Below are 27,991 nucleotides of genomic sequence, written 5' to 3'. Positions count from 1 at the left end.
TCTCAGTATTAATTAGTGTGTATGTTTATGTAGCATGATCTTTGTTTTGATTAATGAGTCACAGATGCAAGCCCATTCGTTATTGTTGGGTGACATTTGCAACAACAGTATGGCCCACTGAAATACATCTTACTTGTCTTTCCCACGAAAAGGGCACTTCAGTAGGGGAACATAGTGTACAAAGACATATCAGTTATCCTAAAGGGGGGCTACTTTCTAAATGATTACTTAAAGTAGGTTAATCTGGCTAAATTATGCCTTATTTGTAACAAGCTTTAATATATATTAAGAGACCCACTTTTCATAAGAAACTGTATATTTTTACAGAAGAGACACATTTCCAAAACTTTAAGAAAGCTGTGATTTTATTAAGCTATAATATACTAAAGCAGAAATGTTACACAATAAATCCTGTCATTCCAGACAGATCGCTGTTGCTATGTAATGATTTTGACAGAATAAACAATCTACATATTTATTCTCATTTTGGGACTTCACCAGCATGTTATGGAATGTTTAATGTGCAGGTTTGAGCTGATATAGGCAACTGGCTTCCTAATGTTATCACCAGAAAGGACATTTAGTTCAGTGCTAAACACAGTGCAGGGTACAGAATCACACAAAAGTCCCCCGCAGCTGCTACACCCTTGACTGGCAGTGTGCTTTGTGGTTTTCAAACCAGGGTTTAAACACCTGGAATAAAATGAATGACCTAAAGTCATAATGTTTTAGTTGTCTTCTCCCCCTAAAGTTATCATTTGTTTCTTAACTGGTTTGACATTGTAGAAAATGTAATTTTTCCATTAAGACATTGCTCAAAATTGCCTCAGGAATAGAAGGATTTAGTAGACGGAAACTATATTTCTCCTGATACAGAGATGAAATGTGAGGTGGTCTAACCATGAGTCGTCATATTTGACAAGCTTATTTAAATGAAGGCATTGCTTAAAGAAAGCTTTCTCCTCTAACTAGCATTCCTCCTCTTTTGTGTGTCCTCAGAGACAGCTGGCCAGATACGCCATAGAGCGTGACGTGGAGAAGTTGGCTACTGACCATTACGAGTCAACCTACGGCTTGGCTGGTTACCAACAGACCCTGGCCTGCTTGCTAGTCAAACCGGACAGTTTGAGTTCCAGCCAAGCGCTCAAGCTGTGAGCAGGTCCTGCAGCCTCCTCCTCCGTTCAGAAAATATTACATTTGTTACATAGTGCTTTTTCCACTCCCCCATCATCTTTTTTCCTAATGGAGCTGTCCAGGGCTTGTCATTCACTCTTGACTGAGCTTCCCCCAGAGCAAACCACTCACAAATCCAGCCTTAGGGGGTTTCTGGTAAACTTTTAAAGAACTACTTTTTTCTCAACCTCAATTTTGAATGTTGCGTGAAATGATTTCTACATATGGCTTTCAATAGTGTCTTGATATTGTGCTGAAATTAAGTAAACAGAGACAGATCTGCAGGGAATGTGGAAAATCGTTTATTGAAGGAGAAATATGTAACTCTTAGAAAATGTCATGAATAATATTAACAATGGCGAGAGTGATGACACACTCCACTTTATAATCAAACCAATATAATGGGGTGGAACGAAAGCCCAGTTCCCCCAATGATGTCACAGACATCAGTCACATGATGGAAGGTAATGGTAATGGGGCTCTTGAATGTTGTCCAGAATGTTACAATAGTCAAATAAATAACTTGAGGAAATGTTCCCATGTAAATGGTTTGTGGTTTAATATGATCATGCAGTATATGCACTACCCTAGTTATGATAATCTGTACGATATTGTCAACATTGTTTGGGGTAATGTTTTATAAGTAACGCATGTTACGTAATCAGATTACTTTTCCAAGTAACAAGTAATGAGTACACTGTTTGTAATAGTTTAGATCATAGAATCTGAGTTACTTTTTAAATGAAGTAACATGTTGCTTTTCAACACCTCTCCTTTTCACATAGTGTGAGAAATCAGAAGTAAATGTGTGCAAGTGGTGTGGGAGATGCTGTTGTATGTGTGAGTAGTAGGTTTGAAACGGTATGAGATTTTCACGGTATGACAGCCTTCTCAGAAAATATCACGGTATACGGTATACGGGTTATTTTATTTTATTTGTAAAAAAGATATTATTTTTTTATAAAATTTTTATTCTAATTGAAACTTGAAACCATTTTTTATTGAAGTATGTGTATAAAAAAAGTCTCCCTTTTGAAAATAAATTAAATAAAAAGAAATAAGAAAGCTAACAGAATTATAACAATAAATCGAATTATAAACATGATACAAAAATAGTATGTAACTATAACATGTAATATAGCTAAAGCATGTTAGTTTACATGTCATAGTATGTTAAATGAACTACTAAATGAAAAATAACATCAGCTGTGTGAGCTTTTAAAGTAATATCCTGTGATTATTAATAATTAACACATGCTGCTCCTGTTTGTCCCTTTAAAACTGGATTTGCTTCAGGACAGATTTTAAAGTGGCGACCCACCATAGATTAAACATAACCTGTATTTAATGAATCTTGGGTCGCATTTTTCCTTTTATGTTGCAGTTTTGTTCATGGTTTTCCAGTACAAGGAAATACATCAAGTGACATTATTTTTGTTGTTGATGTCAAAATCTACAGGAAGTATTCTCTCCCCCTTTAAAAATTAAAGAGCATATTTACTTACATGAGGCCATTATTATCCCATTTGTTACCTAATATTACATATTTATACATATTACACAGGAGGGAAGGCTCCTCATTATCATGGTTAGGTCAGTGTAGTTAGTCTTAAATAATAGTAATAATAATAATAACAAATTACAGTATTCATGAAAAAATAAGTAATAGCTGAAACACATCTTGAAACTTTAAAACTGCCACTGTTGATATAAAATGAGGTTTAATAGATTCTACCTTTAGATTATTTCATAAGACACTATAACAGTTTGTCCAAATATAACAGTTACTCATGTAAAATCCTGAAACAATTTGTAAAGGTGATGATGTGTAATGATTACAGCACAGTGTTGCTCTTTTCCTCTTCAGTGCTGTTTGGCATGTCAGGGCTGCTACTGTTTGAGAGGTTCGACTTGACTTCCTCCGTAACGCTTTAAACTAGAAAAGTCTCCCTAGAATTGAAATTGGTCTCATCAGTTTTGATGTTTGCGCTCCGCAATATCGAGGGAAGCCCGGTTGTTGCACGCGAGCACCAGAGAGAAGCGCAGATCATGATCGTGAGCTCGTTACACTCGTGCGAATGTGCAGAGGAGAAGCCTTTAGCTGTTAGCGAGTTTATCATTAAATCTGCCTCGGCAGTCCTAAATAGTTGATCACTTGTGCGGCCGCCAAAATATCTTCAGTGGGAGAACCGTGGCATTGTTCTTTCCCTGCTGTCCACGACCCAGTCCGAATAGACCAGTTGAGAAACACTGCTTTAACTCAGACACACACACACACACTCATGTCAGACCACTCGCCTCGCTTCTCTCTGACATTTGCTGCATGTGTGTGTGTGCGTGCGTGTGCGTGCGTGCGTGCGTGTGTGTGTGTGTGTGAGATACAAGTTGACAAGTCTGACAGGCAGACAAGGAGGAAATGTGAGGCGCATGTGTGATTCTCCATCCGGTTGCATTTTTTTCTCAATACCGTAGATAAGCAAATGTACATGGTATATTAACGGTCAATTTTCATACCGTGAAACCGGTATACCGCTGCAACCTTAGTGAGTAGTGCATGATGGGTTTTGTAGTTCTAGAGTGTAGCCATGCTTATCTGCAGTGTACAGAGCTTAATTAGTCTTTGTGTTGATGTGGGCGTGGCCAAGCGACATCTGTGGAGAGCGAGGCCGGGAGAGAAAGAGCGGGAAGGATTGAGACCTGTGGGAAATTATCTCTAACAGCTGTTTTGTTACAGTGAGAGCTGGAGAGGGATAAAGGGGCAGGACACCCTACATTTTTATGTTTTAAAAACTGCTAAATATTGCTGGTAAAGAAATATAAATCTTAACGTTTCAGTGGATTCCAGTTGTACTCATAATTTGCAGTGGTGTATTTGCTGTGCACTTGAGCTTGTATGTTCAATATTAAATGTGGCTGAAGTGCTCCATGTTTTAGCTGGCCATAACTGATAGCATATAATGGGTCAAAATTACTATGAATCAGCGGCTGCGAGCAAAATCCTACATGGTTTGTATGCGCAGAGAAAATGTCTTAATTTCTAAAATGATTCCATATATTTGTTTTATAATAAACAAGTGGTGTTATTTTTTTAAAGAAACAGTTTTTTCTGACATTTTGGTTGCACTAAAAATGCTTTTATTCACGTTATATCCATATAGGCATTTGAAGTAGTATGCAATAACCCACTGGTGCCTGTAGATGTATGACTGCATGTAACGTGCTCTGACTGAAACATTTTTTCAATCAATTTAAAAAAAACCTGCACTGAGATTTTTTAAATAATTTATTCATCACTCTCATTCCTTGAACATGTTTAGGTTAGCATTCCACACTGAATTTGATCCTGACTTCCAAAAAAAAATGTTGAAGTGACAATGGCATTGACAATGGGCACTGCATATGATGACATATGATGCAGGTTCCAGTGCTGGACTTTGTTGCATTAGATAATACAGTTATTGGTTATTCTTTATTATTCATGTTGGTTGCCATGCCAATGCAATGCATTTGTATAGAATGGATATAGCGATTTTGCTCTGAAAGAAGTGAGAATGGCAGATGGTGAGGAAAAGTTATGCTAAAGTTTTCCAATGCTTTACTTTCCATGAAAAGTCACTTTTTAATATTTTTTTTACAATTTCAAGTAGTAACTTGAAGTAGTAATATTCCAACAAGTTACTTTTTAAAAGTAACATTCCCCAGCAATGATTGTCAAAATAGTGACTCAAAGCTTAAATGTGCTAAAACACCTCAACTTGCATAATAAAATTTTCTGTGAAAAGTGTCAAATTATGTTTGGAGAAATCTGGCCACAGCCCCTAATATTCTGCCTAAACATCTCCTCTGATGTTTGACAGATGAAAGAAAGCTAGGATGCTAAGAGAAATTTTTGTGAGAAGTAATAAAACATACAATGTTATTTGTGTTCTTTGTCCCCATCTCACAGACTAATTATTCATGGCTCAGGTCTAATAGTCAAAGAAATAGGCTCAAATGCAATGGTAAAATGGTGAAAAGTGGGCAGCCCTGCCTGGTTCCATATGTCCGTGTGGTGATATAAGACTACTGGTTATTACTGCTGCTTTTGGCTTAGTATATAAAACTTTTATCCACTCTCTGAAAATGGGCCAAAAACCATATTTCATCAATACTGCAGCTAAAAAGGTCCATTCTATTATATAAAAACCCTTCTCTGCATCAAGCAATATAGCAGTGAACTAAGCACCCTCTGTGTGATAGAGCCTTGTCAAATGAAATAACATTCTCATATTATCTGCAGACACCCTACCCTTTATTAGTATGTATTGTATTATTAGTATGTACTTGTGGAGCGGAGGGGCAGGGTCGGAATATCGCGCGCCTGGTCCCCAATCGGCCTGATGAGGCACGCGAGGGATAAAGGCGGCCGGTGACGATGGTTCGAGAGAGAGAGAATTACGGGCATGTCCGTCATGTGTGTTTATGTTTGTGCTTTTGGTTTAAGTTTTCATAAAATATTATTTATGTTGACAAGCCGGTTCTCGCCTCCTCCTTGCCCATCCTTTAACAGTGTTACATTGGTGCCGAAACCCGGGAAGGAGGAGGGATGCCCGTCGCAGAGTCCTCGACACTGCCGTCCACCCTGGGGAGCGTCGCTGCCATCTGCCGGGTGACGGAGTAGCCCGACCGCCCGGATGCGGGGAACAGCCGTTGTCCGCGGAGCAAGTGGGGACTGGATACCCCGACCGCCTGGAGCGGTAGAGCCGCTGCCAGGGGTGGAGGAGTGTCCCCATTTGCTGCCAGAAAAGCGGAGGCCCGTTCTGCCTGCTGGGGGTTGAAGGTTTCACTCCGGTTCGCCCGTGGTTGGAGCGGCTGTCATCCGCCTGAGTGTGGAGGAGTGTTCGAGGACCACGCGACGGTACATCAGTGAACCGGTGAGTGAGCTTTCTCTCTCTCTCTCTCTCTCTCTCTTTCGCACCGTGTTGGCCTTTTCCCTCGCCTATTTTTTTTTGTTGTTTTCTTCCCCTCCTGTCTCCTCCCAGGGCGAGGCAGGCGGGGATGACCACGCGGGACGCAAGATACACCCCGCCCCAGGGATGGGGGTGTACGTCATGCCGGTGGCACCCCGGCCTGAGATAACGCCGGGAGGAGTGTGGAGCGGAGGGGGGCGGGGCCGGGTCGGAATATCGCGCGCCCGGTCCCCAATCGGCCTGATGAGGCGCGCGAGGGATAAAGGCGGCCGGTGACGATGGTTCGAGAGAGAGAGAATTACGGGCATGTCCGTCATGTGTGTTTATGTTTGTGCTTTAAGTTTTCATTAAATATTATTTATGTTGACAAGCCGGTCCTCGCCTCCTCCTTGCCCATCCTTTAACAGTGTTACAGTACTTTATTAGTATGTATAATGCTTGGAAGTACTTTGTCAATGCTAATGTAATGCTAACATTTTGCCAGACTGGAATCATCAATTTTATTATATTAAATATGTGTATAACGCTTTAAAAAAATTGTGAAGTTTGGAAATTTCCTCTTGGATTCACCCTCATCTAAAAATGGATGTGTCTGCACAGTTGCCTGAGTTGATTGACTTGTCTGAATTATATCTGATTATGATAATTGTGATATTTTAATAATGATGTAAACAGCATGAGAAGATAACCAGAAGGGCTAAAATAGAAGAAGAGTTGTTGGTATTGAGCTAACGTAAATGCATGATGCATGTTGTTTCATTATTTTGGAATTCCATTGAGTAGCAAGTTTTAAGAACACCACTGGTCAGTATGTCTTAAGAAATCTCTTGTGCTCCTTCGAGATAATTAATTCAGATCATGAGTCTCCAGTAGCCACAAAACCACCACTTAATTCTCCACTTCCAATTTTTACTCTCATAGCCCTTTTCCACCGAATTTGCGATGTTCTTGTGCTGAGCCCATTTCTATGTGGTAGTTTCATGTGACTACCTCAAACATAAACAAACATGGCACGTCACAGTGTCTTTGTATACAGATTTCCCTCTTGTTTTTGAGGAAGACGGATTAATGCAATCCATCATTATTATTTTGCTCAACAAGATCTATTTTGCCACATCTACATAAAAGTCAGCAAGTAATGCAATTACATTATATTGTATGAACTTTGGCTGAAATTGCTAAGTTCTGTAAACCGTTACAATGGAATCATTATTAACATTGGTGTAGCAGATGGTTGTATTTGGATTTTTGCCTTAGCATATAATATTATTGATTGAGAAACAGTTAGCCGTGATCTTCCAAACTTAGTGAGTAGCTGGTCAAAAATACCCTTACAGAACAAAACAATGCACAAAATAAGATGACATCAGTGTAAAAAAAGCTAACAAAGTTGGCAAATATAACAATGACTTGAGATCAGCTGCAGAGGACAGCAGTGTTTATAACGAGCATTACTGGCTGAATTCAATGCCTCAGTATGTTAGCAGGCTGGTCGGTGTCCGAGTCCAAAACATTGTTGCTCCGTCCACTGTCACTTTTGCTTACGTCCTTCTTAAGGTCCCTGTACTTAAGTGTTTTTCAATTTGTTTATGATTTGGTCAATTGTCCGATTGAAGGTGGATTGAGTATTTTTTTTCCTATGCAATCTCTCTAGTTTACCTCAGATCTCAGTAAATACCATATCGCAAGTAGAGCACTCGTTTCATTGTGTTACCTGAATGCTTTTGATGTCTGATAATTGTGTGGGTTTTTTATTGTTGTTATAGAGCGAAGAAGTACTCATTGCTGAAGACGGTAGCTACTGTTGTTGTTTGGGAAACTTTACCATGGTGACGAAACATTATCCCACCATCCATCCCCTGATGTAATTGGTTCCTGCATAGAGACCAGCAAGCTTATCTCTATGCGTGGAACAGTTTGAAAATTCGCACCATCCCATGAGTCCGCACCCAAACCATGTTGGTGGAAAAGGGCTATCTGAGGAGCACATGTCTGTCATGTCATTGTCTTGGCTTCTGACATCTAACTGAAAAAGCTACAAATTGAGTTGGCTGTGTTTTCAAAGGATTTATTTTCTCTTGAAAGCATGGGCACTGCTTAAGGAGGGTTTAGCTCTTTCCATTGGCTTGAATTTTCGAGGTCTGTTTGAGAAGATCCAGAATTTTGCCAACCATGTGAGTCAGCTCCCCACTAGAGCCAGCAGCCTTCGTTGGCTGCCAGGGAACCTCTTAGCACCCTCGCTTCCACGCAGAGTCCAGCCAAGTCCTCAAAGCATGGCTCAAGCCTCCAGATGTAATCCTGGAGAGTGTTTAGCCTGGGACAGAGTTCAAAGACCACAGCAGTCACACTTGTGGGAACTTGCAATGACTTTTTGGATCACATATTGCAATATTGCCTTGGCTAATGTTGGAGTTTATGACTGGGGTTTTGGTTAGGTTGAAGGACAGAGCAAGTTTTATGATTTAAGTTTAAAATTCAGATTAATCCAAGAACTTCTGAGGTGTCTGCCTCCCATTCCAATCCCACACACATAGAACCCTGTTTCTTCTCTCCCTGTACTTCCTAGTTAAGATGTCAATCTAGCAACATACCAAAGGTGTTACTAATCCATCAGTGTAATAAAACAACATAAATTTGCCATCATTCCAACCCTGTATCATGACAAGTCTTGATAATTTGTTCGAGATTGGAAATTGCATGATATGGCTGGTACTCCAATAGAGAAAAATAAAGGAACCAACAAACAATCTTATTACAATTTTGCCCAAGCTTAACCCCTAATCCAAAACAAAACTTAAGCATAAATATAGAATAATAGTCATACCTTATCATACTATATAGACTATTTCACCATCTCCTACAGATTTTAACGAGTTGTCATGAGATTCATTCTCACAGGTTCCGACTTCAAAAGACAATCTGTACAGCACCAGTCATATTCTTTATGACAGACACCTACATATTATTTACTATTACTATTTGTAACATTTTAGATTTTAGTAAAATCATCAAAGCTAATAAATTACACAAATGGAAGTGTGGAAATAATTCAGTCACCAAAGAATGCTAATAAATCAAAACTATCTAATATTTTAGCTTCTTCAAAGTAGTCATAATTTTCTTTTATTACAACTTTCCCCCTCTTGGCATTCTCTCAACCAACCAGCTTTCCTAACAGTCTTGAAGCAGTTCCTATGAGTGCTGTGCCACTTGTTGGACTGCTTTCCCCACACACTTCAGTCCAATTAAACCCCATTTCAATTTCAGTAATGAAATTCAAACATAAGTACTTACATTTGTCTATAAAACTAATTTCAAGAATTTAAGCATAAGATCAATAGGTTTTAGATCATGAGAAACATTTTGACTTTGTAACACATTGCTAATTTTAAGAGTAACACATTCCCATTAGCTCAATTGGAATCTATCTAGACTACATGATGATTTATACTAGATTGATGGACAAGCTCTGTGTAGGGCAACATGTAGTGAAACATGTTCACTGTTGCAGAGTCTTGCTCACGCCAGACTAATCTGAATTCGTGGCTAAATAACAACTAATCTTTCTCACTCTCTCTAAGTCTCATGCCCTCTCTTTCTCTCTCTCTCTCTCTCTCTCTCTCTCTCTCTCTCTCTCTCTCTCTATTGAGCACCCTGCCCTTCTTGTTTTTTTTCTCTCTCCAACCCCTCCTCTCTTCTCGCTCACTCCCTCCCAATCTTGTTCCCCTTAACTCTCTTGTGGCATCTGGACTGGACTCAAGAGGTAAAGGTTGTAGCTACACAACCTCTGGATCAGAGCAGATTTACCCCAGCATGGCTGTGCCTACCATGGGCCAGAACTGTTGCCTGTCTTTTCTCTAACCCCAATCCCTCCTCACCCCCACAGAGGACAAAGCATAGGTCTGACCCAGGCAAACCAGATCCAACTACATCTCCAGCACAGGCTATCCCATTTTACATCCCATGGCCTCCCCTGGGCCGCAGTGTAGAACTCCCTCACATGCATCTACCCTGACCCGATCTCTTTTTAGAGCGACTCTTAAGAGCTGGCTATGTGTAGATATGACTCAACTCTAGAGACGCTGTGTTTAATAGTCCTCTCATCCATTTCCATCAGCATTTCATCGCTCTCGCCGGGATCCCATTAATCAAAACTCTGCCTCACATTCCCCCTCTCTTGAGACACTTTCGCAGTGTATACAGATTATGTAGCCGCCAGCTTGTATAGTTTCTGGAATACATATATGTTCCTTTTTTATATATCAAACTACAAACAAAGGGAAAAGATTTGGCAGTATGGTAGTCTCATCAGTCATGTCTCATCAGTCATTCGGTCGGTCATTCTGCCTAACATCTCCTTTTGTGTTCCACAGATGAAAGTAAGTCATAGATGTTTGGTTTTTGGGTGAATGTTGAGATTGTAACAAAATCCAACAACTGCTCCTCACCACCTGTCTTCTGGTCCAGATGTTTGGCATTCACCATTTCCATACATGACTCTGACTTTACTAGACCTACACTGCAAAATTTCAAATGCTCCCTTTGAATAACATCAGTTTTCATTATCATGTTTCCTTCATCCATTGCTGCCCACCGTTGATTTCCTGGATGGTGTCCATTTTGAGAAATCCTTCCCTTTCACTGTTTTAGGCAAATATGCTCTGTCTGTTCCCACATTGGCCCTCTGACATTCAGACAGCACCCTGCTTTACATCGAAAGGTTAGCCTAGCTCCACCACTCCCCCACATGGTCACTCTGTGGCATTCTCTCAAATTGGAAAAGCAAGGCCTTGATCTAGGAGCATGCTGGGGTTAAGGAGGGATACTGAGGCATGATTTAGATGGAGGCTTTAGAGTTTCAAGTCACCGAGGACCACATACTGTGCAGTAAATTCTCAACACAGGGTGACTGAGGAAACAAATACAAAGTGTATACCAGGAAATTCATGGAGCTCTACTGCCCCCTGCTGGGATTATCCCCATAGATTTTGGCCATGTGTAATGGGAAATGCATTCAGAAATCTCCTGTGTTGATTTAAATGGTGGGGGAATCAAAATGTTTTAAATTAAAATATGTGGAGCCCTACTGCCTCCTGCTGGCTATGACTCCTTCACTGTAATAAGTTCAGAGAAGCACGAGAGAAATAATTCTAAAATCTCTCAAACCTCATAGCATAATTTTCACGAGGAATATTCTAGATTTAGCAGAAAAATATGTGTTTTCAGGTGAACTCATTAGGTCAAGATCTTTACAATTGGACGATCTTGGGGGCCTGGGAAGCTCAGCGAGTAAAGACACTAACTACCACCCCTGGAGTCAAGAATTCAAATTCAGGGTGTGCTGAGTGACTTCAGCCTGGTCTCCTAAGCAACCAAATTACCCCGGTTGCTATGGAGGGTAGAGTCACATGGGGTGACCTCTTCGTGGTCATTATAATTTGGTTCTCGTTCTCTGTTGGGCACATGGTGAGTTGTGCGTGGATGCCACGGAGAATAGCGTGAATCCTCCACACGTGCGCGGTAACACACTCAACAAGCCATGTGATAAGATGCGCGGATTGACGTCTCAGACGCGGATGCAACTGAGATTCATTCTCTGCCACCCGGATTGATGTGAGCCACTACGCCACCACAAGGACTTGGAGTGCATTGGGAATTGGGCATTCCAAATTGGGGAGAAAAGGATGTTCTTGATCTTTAGAGAAATGTTTCCCCGCTAAATACATTTTCTGTGTTGTCTGTGTAATTATTCCTCTATTTGAGTGCACAAGAATTTTTTTTAATTTTTTTTTTTTTTTGTATTCGCTCACTTATCAAACCTTACCAAACACAACTAATTCACTGAACTTCAGAGGCATAAATGCTAAAAGTTGCAGATGGAGAGTACTCACAAATAATTTACACATGCAGACTGAGGCCTTGGCATGTTTTGTAGTTTGCTTTATTAACAAAAAAAGACTTATCATAAGTCAAGAAATGAATTACCCTCCTACACATGGAACAATCAAGAGAAATGGGGTGAGAAAAGAAGATGATAGCAGGCAGATGGGTTGTGAAGTGAAGATCTGTGAGAAAGGGGGGTGTCTTCCACAGCTTTGCCAGACTACTTTAATCAATCAGGGCTCTTAACAAGACAGCGGCCACAGGGAGCATCCCATCATGTCTGGGACAGGCGTGGGGGATAAGAGGGGCAGATTAAACACCCTGGAGCAGATTTACACACAGTTTTGCACACTTTCTATAAGTAAGAGAGGAATGGCAAAGTTCCTAGAGAAAAGCAATGAGATAAGGGTTAACATACATAGAAACAAGTGGTTAATTCAGAAAGAAACACACACACACACACACTCATATACTGGAGATGTTCAATGTTATTGTTCTAAGAAACAGGTAGCTCTGTACCAAACGCACACCACTGGTTGATATAGAAGTAGACCTGTTGGACTGATAAAAAAACAAACATTTTATACTCCTTTACGAAACATTCTTAAGAATAAAATTATTCTTAACAATGATTTATTTTTTCCTTGGTCTTGCTGGAACTTTCTTACCCATTTAGAACCATTTTAAAATCAAGACCAAGGAAGGGTTAAAAATAATAGTTTGTAAACCCCTAATCTTAAGAATGTTCTTATCTTAGTTCTTAAATTTACAATGTTTATAGCTAAGTTGTTCTAACAAACAAAAAGTTTATCCTAAGAACTTTCTTAATTTGTTTCTTAAGATTTTTGTGAATTCAGCCTCTGATTTCAAACTTCCCCATTCTTACACCTCTCCCTTCAAGACACACAAAACAGTTTTCTTTTAGTCCAAATGACCTGAGTCTGCAAACATGCCCTAATACCCTGTCCCCCATACAAAAGCCCCATGCTGAAACCTGCAGCAGGGGTCAGGCATCACATGTTCCCATATCCATTAAACACATTGATAGTATGCGAACCAAGGGCTGCACACTGGACAGCAGTGTGGGTTCACATCGCATCACCTATGGTCACCTCCAACATTTCTAAAACAGCCCAAATGGCTTGGAGTATTAGAAATGGAGAAGGGTATTGGTGCAGTAGGAGTTTTGTCCTTCCAAGTGCCCTTGATGTGTAAGTTTGATGGAAAATAGCATAGGTTGCAATGGCTACTCCTTCACAAGCCTTTTTTTTTATTCTCAGGACAAGTTTAGTGACAAAAGATATGCACCAACCCTTTTCTGTCTCTCTGTTCCTCCAACACTCACCATTGTGTGTCAATCTGGTGTTGTGAAAGCTTTGACTTTGGCATGGGTACAGTCATTTGTGACTGTAGGCTATTCACTGACAGCAGTAATTACAGGTCCTCTATCAGTCTGAGCTTTGACTCCTGGTCTAAAATCCTTCCTACCTAAACAAAGTTATTGCTATTATTTCTCTCTCTCTCTCTCGCTCTCCATCTGTCTATATCTGTCCTTTCTGTTTTAAAATCTCTCACACATCTCTGAAGCTCATTTCCTTTCCCAGACTCAACTCCAGTAACTATAATTCACTGGTAGAGGCATAGATGTTAGGGTTATCTGCCCCTTGAGTTTCATGACCCATTTTCTATTTTCAAAAATATTTTTTGTAAATTGTGAGTAACTAATATGTAAAATAAGTGTTCATTTACTGTAATTTAGGTAATTTTAGCCAAAGGTTTTGGCATCAGCTATTCATAGTTCCCACGGTCATGGAAAATCTGGAAATATAAAGAAAAAATATAAATATAACTGCAAGCAGCCATTGTCGGGAGTTGTTCGGAGTTCCTTTTAAGACATTTTAAAGTATGCAAAAAAGGTATGTATTTGTATATGTGTATGTACTTTTTTAGTTGCTGAATTTGCAAACTGGTGTTAAATATGACTCTGATGTCTTATGTTCGACGATCCTGAAACAGGATAATTGTTATGGTGGTCCTTTTTTTTTTTTTTTTACTGTTATAAAGCCACAAAGCACCCAATCTCCCAAAAAGTTTCAGGAATTATTGGCTTTTGGATTCACTTGGTCAAACCCACATTATAAATGCAACCCCTAAATAACTAAATAAATAACTAAAGTTTCTACTTTTCTTTGATATTTATTGACCTAGGGAGTCCTAGATGTATTTCATGATGGCAGGTAACATTGGATAATATACAATAATTTACACCCCATTTATACAGCCATTTAGCTGAAATTTGATTGGCTGCTGGTGGCCATGTTTTTTTAGTTGTCTGAGTTATATTGTAGAATATGCTACAAGAAGCATACCAATAATGTTTTTTCAAGGAAATTAGAATAGCAGAAACATTTTTAAAAATGCAATAAAAATAAGATATACATTTTGTAGGTCTTAGTGCAAGGAAATAGAGGAAAAAGGAATTTTGAGATTATTCAACTTGGGTGCAGAGTTATTGGCCGAAAACATAAATGTCCTTATTATAACGCCACTTTGTGTCCAGTTTTAATAAAACTTGGTGCACTGCTTCATTATGACACTGTCTACACATATCTCAAGATTAGTAATGGTCAGACATTCAGATTTGATGTTATTAGCTGCTTAAATTTATTGGCTGCTGGCGGTCATGTTTTTTTATTTGTCCAACTGATATTGTAGGATATGTTAGACTTAGGCCCCTATAAGATTTTCAACTTCATTGATTATACAGTTGCAGTTATGCAATATATTTTTTTTGCTTTTTTAGCGCCCCATATATGAAATTTTAGAATGCAACTTTGCATGCATTCTCAGAATGTCCTTTTGTCTAAAGGTGTATATATAAAGTTTCGTAACATTTGGCCTTTTCATTTGGTAGATATTGGTCAATACGTACAAAATGGATGACACCTGACCAATTTATTGGCTTATATCTTGGCAACGCTTTGACGAATCAAAATTCCTTTGATACATTTTTGTCACGAGTGTTCATAGTAGACACATTCCAATTTCCATGAGAATCGGACATAGGAGGAGCTCGAAAATTATTAGCTCATAAAAAATTTTGTTATGATGGAAATGAAATCGGATAGTTTTTTTCACAACACTGCATTATATATAACCATTAACAACTACAAATATCGTATATAGCACCACCTAGTGGCCAATGTATTTAAAACGTTGCACAACCCTCTCAGACCAAGTGTCAAATATGTCCACCAAGTTTCATTCCGATCGGTCATTGTTAACCTTGTGTAATAGCTGCTGAAATTTGATTGGCCGATAGCGGCCATGTTTTTCAACTTACATGAATGTCTATATAGACAATGATGGCAGCTGAGACAATGTATGCACATTTTTAAGTCAATATGATTAATGGTTTCATAGTTACAGACAATTTTATGTTTTTTGGTATTATAGCACCACCATGTGGCAAAACCGCGTCAACTTTTCTGGGCGACCACGGATTGACATAAACATGCCAAGTTTGTTGATGATATCTCATTTCCTTCAAGAGTTATAGCAATTTATGTAAAATTGGCCACTCTTACTTCAGATGTTTTTGCATAACGTAGTTAGCTCAAGTCGAAAGTTCAAACTTGTTTTGATAACTTTTAATACCGAGACTCCATAGAATCGTTTGACACTGGTTTGGTCCTGATCGGATCGGGCGAAAACCTAGGACTAGTTCTCAAAAGTAGGTTTTATGAAATATCCAAGATGGTGGAAAATGTTTATATTCGGAAATCAGGGATATTCATTTTGTTTGGTTTGAGCCAAGGATTCCAATGGTATAAAGCACTTGAGTCTATGACAAATGTTCTAGTAGTTATGAGCAGTTTCGAGTTTTTGATCACTGTAGCGCCCCCATTGACCGATTTGTCCGAGTCCGTGTTTCTGAGTAGCAAGCACTACTACAACCATCTGACCAAGTTTCAAGTCTCTAGGCCTTACGTTTTGCTCTGCCCGATCAGTTTTATGGTAGAGTAATAATAATAATAAAAATCCTAACAATTACAATATGATTTCAGCCCTTAGGCCTGAACCCCTAAAAATAAAGAGTTACGATTCTCGAGTTATGATGCTTGAGATGCGAGATGTTCCGTGTTCAAATCCTGGACAAACCTGGACTGACCCGTCTTGGGTCAGGTCGCAACAGAAAAGAGTTGTGAGACCAAAGAATAACATATTTTAGCCATAAAATATTTAATGAGCTTTAAGTTAAACTTGCTCACAAGCCATTGTAATATCTAATTTAACAGTTCACAAATCAGTCTAAATGTTTCATTAGTGAATCGATCTAAATCGAAGCGATTTTTAAACATCTTTATCCGGTAATCACAATGGACATGTATTAGTCATGTATTGGACATGCTCCGGACATCTGCCTACTCCAGGAACCCTCTCAGAATTGTGTGTATGTGAACCAGAAATTTCCTGCAGTGTTCTTTGGTCCAGCTGTGAGGGCCTTGTGTTTATCTTGTCCTCTTGTACTAGACCATGTGTGACTAGATCTCGAGATGAGGATAAACAGCCTTTCAAACACATCCCTGAGGGACTATAGAAAACATATAGTGCTTCACTCAGTGTGTGTGCAGTGATAAACTGTACTGCAGTGCACAATAATATCCTGAATCTCAACAAAGATCCCAGTCCTACTGTAACTCAAAGGAGCGTCTGGATTAAACTCTGTGATGGAATTTATTTGGGGGAAAACACATCTTCTATTTATGCAAATAAGGCTGATTATAGATTGCCACTGATTCACAAACATGATAACTATTTATCTGATGCAGTTATGGCTACGGTATTATTGATCACAGAAAGATTGGTGGTCATGGAATTTTATTTAAAAATGGGGGTTTGTGTACATTGTCTAGTGATCATGGCAGCTCTGAATCATCTAATGGAGAAGAACATTTTAACAGGCACACATCCAGGCATACAGTATAGTCAAGCACATGTTCTAGCATTTTCAAGAGCTTATTATCAGGTGACTGGATTGCAGTTATGCTCTATGGTCCCAGCAAAAGTCAACAGATTATGGTTAAACCTAGAATCGGCTTGCAAGCATGGGAATTGCGAATTGCAATCAGAGAGTGGGCTATGGTTGGCTTGTAGGTGTTGTTTAATTTGAAGTGGTGTGTTTTCAATGTGGGAAAGGGTTTATCCCATTGACAAACTGCATTTTTCATACAGTGATTATATCTCTGCATAGACCTCAAGTGGCTTGCAGTGCAGACTGCTCCGATACCAAAATTTTGGCTTCGGTACAATACCAGCCCTGGTACCTCGGTATCAATACTAAATCGATACTATAATCTATTACAACAAAAAAAGCCTCAGATTTTTTTATGAAATTACACAGAAAATGACTTGATTAAAAGAACTGCATAAAGTCTTACAGATACAAATTATGCGTTTTCTGTTTAAATTAATTTTATTAATTAAATGTTTTCATTATGTTTCATTAAATGACCGAAAAGAACTAGGTCACGAGTACAAGCAGTCGAAATGGGCTTCCTCAGAAGGGTGGCGGGCTTCTCCCTTAGAGACAGGGTGAGGAGTTCAGTCATCCGTGAGGAGCTCGGAGTAGAGCCGCTGCTCCTTTGCGTCGAAAGGAGTCAGTTGAGGTGGTTTGGGCATCTGGTAAGGATGCCCCAGGGGGACCTCCCTAGGGAGGTGTTCCAGGCACGTCCAACTGGGAGGAGGCCTCGGGGAAGACCCAGGATCACTCCAACATCTTATCCTTGAGTAATCATGCTAAATTGCTAATTTGGTGCTAGAATATCACTTGTTATTATATCAAACACAGCTGAAAGCTGTTTGGTTCATTAAATGAAGCTTAATATTGTCTGTGCGAGTTGCCACAGTATGCAATAGACCATCTAGGTTACTGTTGTAACCCCCGTTCCCTGATGGAGGGAACGAGACGTTGTGTCGAATGAAGTGACACTAGGGGACTTTCTTGAAGGCCTCGGTTACCTCTGAACTTGAGAAAAGGCCAATGAGAATTTGGCAGAGAGAATTTGCATGTCCCTCCCCCGGACATACGGACGAGTGGTTGTGCGATCAGCTCAACTCACTGAACTGACTGTATTATTTTATTTTATTTTATCCACATACAATTGTTCAAAATAACATTGGTTATGGCTCTCACTCTCTGTCCAGCTTCACAAGTATTTGTGGGACAGAGATATTTGGTGCTGCTAAATAATTTGTTTTCCTTCTTTTCTGCTGTTTATTTATCAACTCAACCTCATGTCTTAAGGTCAGTCCTTCTCCCTCTCCTCTTTCCCTTCTCACTGCAGATCCTGGCACACAGATCCCGATCGATATCCCAAATACTGAGCTCTAATACCCTCTAAACACTGCCTGCCAAAATATTTATGCTACCATGTATTAAAAAGACATAGAGAGAGAGAGAGAGATGGATGATCAACCTCAATTTTGTAGCTGTTTTGGCTACTATTCCCCTGCCTTCTGTTTCCTCTCCTCTCATTTAGCCACAATACAGTCAGATACATGTTAAAAATTGGATTCTACCATACTACTTTTATTATTTCGGCAGTGTGCACATGTCATTTTTCTGTATGCATGGAATATTTTAATGGCCAAAAATGTGCAGTATACAACAAAGCAGAGAGCACAGAACATCTTGTTTGGATGTAGGCAGTAGCCTATTCCACGCAGTATTCTGAACACAGCCAGACTGTGGCACAATATTGAACAGTACCAGCTGGTTATCAGTTTTAGTACCCTCTCTTTTACCACCCCTCTACTAAAACACACAAAGAGGAAGCAAACGCTGCCTGGAGTGTGAGAGAAGAGCAGAAGTCTTCCTTTGTGTCTGAGATTAGATGCATGTGTTCATCATGTTGACCTGTGGCTTTGTCTTGTGTCACTGTGTGTAATTTTAGCGGTCTGAATGTGTCGTTTACACCCATGTGTCAGATGGAAGTTACATTCTGTGAGTCTCTTAAGCTGTTTGAACAATTTACCCTTCGGATTTGTGTGAAGTCATCTGAGGCTTTATTTTTCAAACACACACAAACAGAACTAGGGTGAGGCAGAGGCGTTCAGGGTGGCAGGCGTCTCTTTGTGTGTCGTTCACAATCCTGAGTGAAAGAACACAGAACGTTTAACATGCAAATGATACGAGAGGGAAGGAGAGGTCAGGGCGGACATCACTCAATGTCTTATGTGCTAGTATTATGTGCTAGTCTTATGTTTGGGTGTAAAACATTGTGCATGGGTGTGAGTATGACAGCTGCCTCTTGTTGTCACCTTTCTATAGAATTGAAAAAAACCACAAATCTGGACTGATCCCAAAGATATTTGTTTAGAGAAAATGAGCATGTTCCTTATTCAAATGTATGTATTCCTATCTGACTTGATATGATTTGCTCCAATTGACACAACAGATGATTCGTTCACTGATCTTGTGATTGAAACTAAGTGGCAGAAATGACCTCACTCTCTCTCTGCCAGTCCTATATTTAGGTATCTTAAAATGACTTTTTCTGCTGTGCAGCAGTGTTTCATTAACTTCATTATTCATTACAAATAAAAAAAGTGCTAAATCAGCCCCCTGTAATCTTGTTTTTACCTTTATGAAAACATATTTCTTTAAAATATAGCACAGTGTGTTGTCCATTTATGTAAAATACTACAATCGAATCAATTAATTGATATGATGATCAATACAGTGTCTGAATACAGTAGGGGTGCAACGGTTCTAATTTCTCACGGTTGGGTTTGTATCACAGTTTAAGGGTCATGGTTTCAGTATATATATATATATTACTGCCAAATACAAAGAATAATCTATTTGGTAAACACTTCAACAGTTTTGCCCTTAAATAACCATTATTTTTTTATAACAGTAACTATAGTTTAACCATGGCTTTTATTGTAAAATAATAGTAACCACAATATATACGTACATGTTTCCCTATCTGTCACTCACTCCACATTGTGTCGATGTAATGGCACCAAGGGTCGCCCTTTTTTATGTACAATAAGTACATACGTTTTACCAAAAAAAAAAAACTGCCAGCTGTGGTTGCCAGAAAAATTATGTAAAAAATACAGTAAATATGTAAACAACTTTAAAGAACAACCTGTTAATTTTACAGTTTAAAATGGTTGTAATTTACATGACCACGCTGGTCAGTGTCACTCACACAAACACTAAACACCATCAGGGGAACACATATGAAATTAATGTAATGCAATAAACATTAACTAAACTACATCAGATATACAGAACAACCTAAAGTACATAACTGATATTAAAAATAAGATTCAACATAACTATTCCCATAAAATATAATGAAATGTAATGGGTCATGCAGGGAATTCTAGGAACACCCTATTACATTTGTTTTTTTACTGTAATTTTAACAATAATTTACTGTAAAAAGTACATGTACTCTCTTGTTAAACATAATGTAAATTTTTATCATTACAGGAAAATCTTACTTTTTACATATAAAAAATGTAATTTTGACAACATTTTATTGTAAAAACGATTGTATTGTCTTTTAATATATATATAAAAAATGTACTGTATATTTTACAGTTAATATTCGTTAATCAATTAAAATTTTATTTCTGTAGCATTACAGACATTTTTTACAGTGTAGGTTTACATGTCATCATAATCAAGAGCTTAGTGAGTGTATACTGTGCAGTATTCAATGAGCAGTATGCTAGTTGCCCATTCCAAACTATTCCATCTATTTCTCCTACACTGGATCTCCCTCTTAACGTGCCTCCATCCAAGTCTTTCCATCTTCTATTTTGTATTCTTCCTTCATTTTTTACTCCTGTGCTCAATGAAAAAACAAACAAAAAATGTTGACTCCTTGTCATTTCTTTCTATTAGACTTTCCATTTATCCATTTCTCTTTCCACACCTCACATTTCTCTCTCCATCACTGTGACCTGTATAACAGTATATTGGGTTTAGTGTTAAGTCAGTGAGAGAGGTAATGTGGTTTGTGCCTTCATAAGAAATTGATAAGTTCAGGTCATTATTCTTTCTCCAATACATTTTATGGTTATAGTAGTTTTCGGTGATTTATATTGCTATTCCACTTTGGAATTTTGTAAAAGTTCTATAAATGCTGCTAGGTTAGGTGGCCCAGTTACTGATCTCACATCAGTTTGGTGGTTTATGCAGTAATGGCCAACACTTGAATAGGGTAGGTGAGGCTGTTCCAGGATCAGCTCTAACTTCACTCTTACTGTAGCTCTATAAACACTTGGAGGTTAGATGGTGGTGGGTGATAAGTGTCCCCATAAATGCCTCTTTTTCGCTGACTGTAGCAATGAAATGTCAGGCATTTTGATTGTCTGTGTGTCAGTCACCATTACTTTTTAAGACTTTAAGCTTAGAAGAGGAATAAAACTACTTTAGCTCTAGTTCTGCCTGCTCATTATACATTTGAATAAATACATCCTGGCTAATACTTCAGCTTTATTTGTGAGTTTCTGTGATTCACTCTTGTTACATTTTATAGCTGCTGGTCAGCTGCCCTGAAAGAGCCCCTTTAATTAATCTTTCACATAATATGTGCTATAATGTATGCATGTAATTTAAAAATTAACAATTGCATGCTGTTGCACAAAATGTTTTTTGTTTTCTCTCAGATGAAGGGACAGGAACTAGACCACTATTTGACTATAATCTATTATTAAATGGTATTTGTTTTAGGTGTGTGTTTCAGAATACAAGAAGGCAATTAGATCTGAAAAAGGTGCTCATAAGTTCTAATTCTTGAGATACTGGAGCAGATTTAAAGGAGGAACTATAACTTAAGACATTGATGGGACAGATATGTCAGTGCAAATATCTCAGTACACAGTTTACAGGTGCATTTCTTGGAAATATTTTTTCAGAATGTTGCTGTAAGGCATATTGGGGGAAAATATATAAGTATAATGTTATACTAAGTAATGTTGTTGCACTAATTCAAGCAGCAAATGTCACATTTGTCAATTAGTGTCTGATGTTGCTGACTGAATAGCTGAAATATCATTATCAATATCACTTATAACCAGGGCCAGCCCGTGAGTTTGTGGGGCCCTAAGCAAAAATCATGAAAATGGGCCATCCGCTGTGAAAATCATCATAACTTTGAAACATCCATATAACCACTGCAAACGCGATGAGCAGATTTTTTTAATAGAAGCACTAAAAAAGAAGCACTGTACTCTATAGCGCAGTAGATGACAAATAAAGTGTCTAAAAGCTTTTTTTCCAACATGAAGATGTTAGGTTAAAATGTACATTCATGCATGCATTAGGAAATATGTGTATTTTAGGTGCTGTGACAAGTAACGTCTCGGTTACTGTCGTAATCTCTGTTTCCTGATGGAGGGAACAAGACGTTGTGTCGAATAGTGACACTAGGGGTCATTCTTGGGATCCTGATCCACCTTCAGATCTTTGGGAAAAGGCCAATGAGAAACTGGCGAGTTGAATTTGCATGCCACTCTCCCCGACATATGGGTATAAAAGGGAGATCGGAATGTGGATTCAGTCAGGTTTTGCACTGAGGAGCCAAGACAAGTTCCCAGACATTACAGCGGTACAGTTCATGAAAGTGGCGGATACGTCATATGGGCCCACCGGGCCACACATGGGAGAGATGCGGTGGTAGGTCTGACCCTTCGTGGGGAAGGAGGATTTCTACAAGCACAGAAGCCGGGCAGAGGATACTCTTCCAAGGGAGACGTGGGTCTACCGAAACAGAGAAGGAAGACTATATCGTTGAAAATACACACAGGAGTAGCCGAGACCTGTGGAACACTTACCCCAGTCCAGGGCCTGTTAGCACACTTACTGGGTCTGACTACGGATTCCTCAGCTGAATTCTTGAGTCAGAGGGCTAGGTGGAAGAGCATCCAGGGTTCACAAGTTGGGAACACACAGGGAAGAAAGACTGCATGGCTACATCTACCTTGGAGGGGAAAGGCACTATTCACAACCGATACACCAGCTGTCCGTGTAACAAAACTTACCTGCCCATACCTGAAAGAACATGGGACGAGACTGGCTCAACCCAGCGATTGTAGAATCTCGCAAAGGTGTTGGGTGCAGCCCTGTGCTAGTGGTACAAGTGGTGGTGGTGTAGTGGCTAAAGCACAGGGCTGTTAATCAGAAGGTCACAGGTTCTAACCCCACAGTCACCACCATTGTGTCCTTGAGCAAGGCACTTAACTCCAGGTTGTTCCGGGGGGATTGTCCCTGTAATAATGCACTGTAAGTCGCTTTGGATAAAAGCGTCTGCCAAATGCATAAATATATATACATTCTTCTTTCCTAGCGTTTTGTCCTGTGTGGGTGCAGGGTCCACTTCACATATATATTTGATTTGGCATAGTTTTATGCTGAATGCCCTTCCTGATGCAATGGCTAGCAGACACTCACTCACACATACGAGGCAATTTAAAGTCTCCAATTCACTTAACCTGCATATTTTTTGGACTTGTGGTATATACACACATATGTAAAGATCCCTCTTTTTATGAAGGGTCAAACTACTCAAGATCCCAAATTCCCAATGGATGGAAATTTGTCATAATGTGAGTGGGCAAATTTAAACTTCAGACATCAATAAACAAGCAGATGTCAGTATGACAGAAAATATTACTTCAGCAAGCAACACTTGTCACCCTGAATGAACATCAACACAATGCTGAGGATAAAGGCTGTGCCAACACATAAGGCACCAAAACACTTTCCTGGACTTTCAGTTTCATCATACCACGTTAGTGGAATGACATTCCCAACTCCATCCGTGAAGCTGACTCACTCTCTGTCTTCAAAAAACGACTTAAAATGCATCTTTTTCAAAAGCACTTAACTAGTCACTAACAAAAAATAATTTTTGTTGCAATTTAATGTGTTTTGAATGCTAATCTGATGCTAGTGAAACTCTGTAATATGGCACTTTTCATACCACTGTCTCCTTAAGATGATTCGCTGATGTTTTCCTCTTTTGTAAATCGCTTTGGATTAAAACGTCTGCCAAATGAATTGATGTAATGTAAAATGTAAAAGTGCATTCATGGCATTGCATGAAGTTACATCATATTAAATCAAGAGGCATTTCTTTTAAAGAAAGATAGTACATACACAAAAAATTATCTTGGCATCAGTTGGTTAAAATAAATAGCAAAAATAGCTCAGAGAATTGAATTTATTTATGAGAAAAGGTCTAGCGTCTTTTGTTTGCGGATGCCACTTGATTTAATATTTTGATATCTGATTCATTGAAATTCATACAGTACTTCATTTAGTGTGGTTGAAGAACTTTTTGGGGCTACTGTACAACTAGACATGCCAAACTGTTTCACAGGTTTGCTATGCGTGTTTGTCAGTGGTGATTTCTCAGGGTCAGCAAAGACTTCTCTGCTGGTGTAACATGTCTAATAAAAAATCATTGACCTTTTACAATCGATGTATTTTCAATTGATTTCCACTCCTAATTAATCTACTAACGAATAGCAAAAAACAAAAAACGAATCCAATCAGAATTTATTCCTCGATACTTACAAGCAAAGTGTGACAACTTGTGTGACAAAGTGTCACAAATTGCATGCCCAAAGCCATGTTCCTTAGCCGAAGCAGCGCATGAGTCTGAGCTCCACCCCATCAGGCTTTCAGAATTTCCACAGAATCCCTGTTTATATGTTTTACCAGCCACGCCCCATGCATTTTAAGTCTAGGCCTTCAGTGCGATTCATGTCATCAAGAAAACACAGTTTCACAATAAATAAGACACCATATGCCCATCATACATTATATGGCATTCCACTAATAATACCAATGGACATTTTAAAAACACGTCCACTAACGAAAGCCAGAACCCAAGGAGGTCTAATACCAAGAAAAAGCTCTCTAATAATGTTGATTTAATAATTAATTATTCAAATTTTGCTTGCAATACATTTTGTTTCGTCAGGGTATATGATTTATTCGGTCCAATGAGACTTTCTTGATACCGCAGCCGCTAGTTGATGTTCTGTTGCAGATACATCAGGACTCCTCCCACTGAAACTTCCCGCCCGTTTCTTGCTCTCTCATTGGCTGTAGCTCAACGCTGCTGTTGTATTCAGTCAAAACATATTTCACATTGCACGAGTGGAATCGCAGACGGGTCCAGATATTTAACATGCTAGATATCTCGCTGACATCGGCGACGCATCAGCGATTCTTTCAGATCACGTCTTTGATATTTCATACATTGTGATCGTCGCTCATGGGAGCGAGCTCCAATTTGCTCCAAATTAATTGAAATATTACTTTATCGTTTATGAATATCAGAGAACCCAGTTATTGAACTCTTTTTAATTCACCAAGAAAAGGCTTCTAAACATAAATGAGTCCTTTATTTCTGCTATCAAAGCAACTGCAAGCTTTTTTTATCTCTTATAAATACATGTTTTCAATGTTTATTGTGCACACCTCCCGCTATTATACGTGGCAAAACTCGTAAAATTGCCACTCTGTGACGATTTCTGCAACTCGTGTCATGTGGAGGGCGATGCGGTGCTTGACGCTGGGCTCAGCCTCCAGAACCAAATTAAAACTGCCACGAGAAGTCGTCTGTTTGAGGCAAAGACACAGAATCGAATGACAATTGCCTCAGCATCAGTCTCCATTTATGCATTTGATTACGCACAGGCGAGCACCCAGTTTAAGTCGATGCGGACCAGGAGGAAGGTTTGAGTTGTCAATTGAGTTCTGTACAGTTCATTTTTTACGTGTTTTGTTCATATTGTAATTGTATTTGTTTTTTGTAATATTGTGTTGTTCATATGTTGTGGTTTAGTAGCCTCCGCTGTCACTGTGGGAAAAAACATTCATCTGTTTCGTGTGGTGTCTCTGTTGTTCATCCTCTTCATAAATAAATAAATACACAATCTGCTATATGCTCGTCCTGTAAGTTCATGATTAAAAATGAAAATGTGAATGAAAATAAAAGCTATTAAATGTCTTGTTATAGTTAAAATATGAAAATTAAAATGACAGGTAATAATAGATTTTGACGGAATTTGTACGACCCTGTCCGTCAAAATGACAGATGTTGAGAAAGTCTAACGCAAGCACAGTATGTGACTTGTTTTTTTTTTAGCTGAATTTCAAACATTACAAATAAACACTACTAAGACGGACAGAAAACATGGACAAGTTCTTGAAAAGGAAAAATATTGACGCTTAGCTAATGTGGGATAGTGGCGTGCCGTATAATTTTTTAGTTGTAAAAAGTGTGCCGTGGCAGAAAAGAGTTGGGAAACACTGAGTTACCGGTGTGTTTTCTTGGCAGGAGTAATGTGGGGAAATCTCTCATCAGCTTGTTCTCTCTTGCTCCAGAGGCGGATGTGTGGGTCTCTAAAAATCCTGTGAGATAGTTGTTCTCCTTCATTTACTGAGTGTTTTACATCACCTGCCCGTTATTAGTTTAAGGAGCAGGACTGTCTCGTTTGCTCTTCATTTTACCTCATTGCTCTATAGCAGAAAAATCACAAATCTCATTTGTGATTTTTCTTTCTCATGGTTGAACTCCATCTTCCCACATTTAAACAGGGCCACACAAAAAGCTGAATTTCTTTGCTGTGGGAAAGGCTTTTACTCTAGTGGACATTCCGGGGTATGGGCACATGGCCCCACGGGACATGGTAGAGATGGTGGAACCATATCTTCAAGAGCGTCAAATGTAGCCTGAAGTTTATGTTGCTGTGGTTTATTCCATTTAACGTTATCTGATCCATAAAACTCACAACTAATAATTACCCAATAAACATTTAACATGTGTTCTTGTGTTGTGTACAAAAAGTACTGAAAGTGATGCAAAGAAGCTCACACTACAACTACAAAGAGTCACGCTTTCATTTTTCCTCACCTTGACTATTGTAATGCATATTATTATTATTATTATACTATTTGTAGTTTATCTATACAGTTCTTTGGGAAAACTGTAACTACAGATAGATAAACTACAACTAGTGTAAAATGCTGCAGCTAGAGTGCTTACAAGATCCAGGAGACCTGTTTTAGCTGCTTGGGGGATAGGTCACCCAAATTAAACATTTTCTCATAATTTATTCATTCATGCCATCCCAGATATGTATCCTTTTTTTTCGACTCTGCTAAACACAAATTAAGAGTTTTAAAAGAATATTTCAGCTCTGTAGGTCCTTTCAATTCAAGTGAATGGTGGTCAATACTTTGACGGTCAAAAAGCAGTTAAAGGCAGCATAAAAGCAATCCACACAACTCCAGTAGTTTAATTCTGAAGCAATGCAATCACTTTGGGTGCTATCAATATTTCAATCTTATTTTTACTATAAATCTCCGCTTTCACCGAAACCAATTAAACTTAGACAGGCTACAAGCATCCACACTTTTTTTTTAAAAACTCTGTATGAATTTATAAATGTTTTATTTCTAGTTTTCTTGATTTACTTTTATGTTTTACTTTTTATTATTATTATTTGTATTTAATATTTTATTTATATTTATAAAATTTTTGTGTAATTTTTATGAAATCGCTTTCTTTGACTTTTAATGTCTGATATGTGAAGCACTTTGAGTTGCACTTTATGTATAAAAGGTGATTTACAAATAAAATGTATCATTATTAGATGATGAAGTTTCTCACACTGTGTTGTGGTTGGGGATTTATGTCAGCCATCGTTGAAATATATATGGTGTTATGATGTTGGTTTAATTTTGATCCTTGAATTGATTACAATTCCTTGAATTGTCTTATTGATGTGTCTCTAGTCTGGTGGCAACATTCTTACTGGTTGATGGTAGAGCAGACCTGCAGAAGGCAGATTTAGTTGTCCTGGAGATGTGTGAGGAGTTCACTTTGCCTTACATGGTGAATGTTATTCATGCTCTTATCATGACTGTCCAGCAGAGGTCATGA

At 38.7% G+C, this 27,991-nt stretch overlaps 1 pseudogene; it reads left to right on the top strand.

Annotated features, from left to right (window-relative positions):
* The first annotated feature begins 512 nt into the window (after positions 1-512).
* LOC127654978 (GTP-binding protein 8-like) lies at positions 513-27,991 on the top strand (annotated as a pseudogene).

Source organism: Xyrauchen texanus, chromosome 14 (assembly GCF_025860055.1).
Source record: "Xyrauchen texanus isolate HMW12.3.18 chromosome 14, RBS_HiC_50CHRs, whole genome shotgun sequence".
Taxonomy (NCBI): Eukaryota; Metazoa; Chordata; class Actinopteri; order Cypriniformes; family Catostomidae; genus Xyrauchen; species Xyrauchen texanus.
This window is presented reverse-complemented; position numbering and strand designations above follow the sequence as displayed.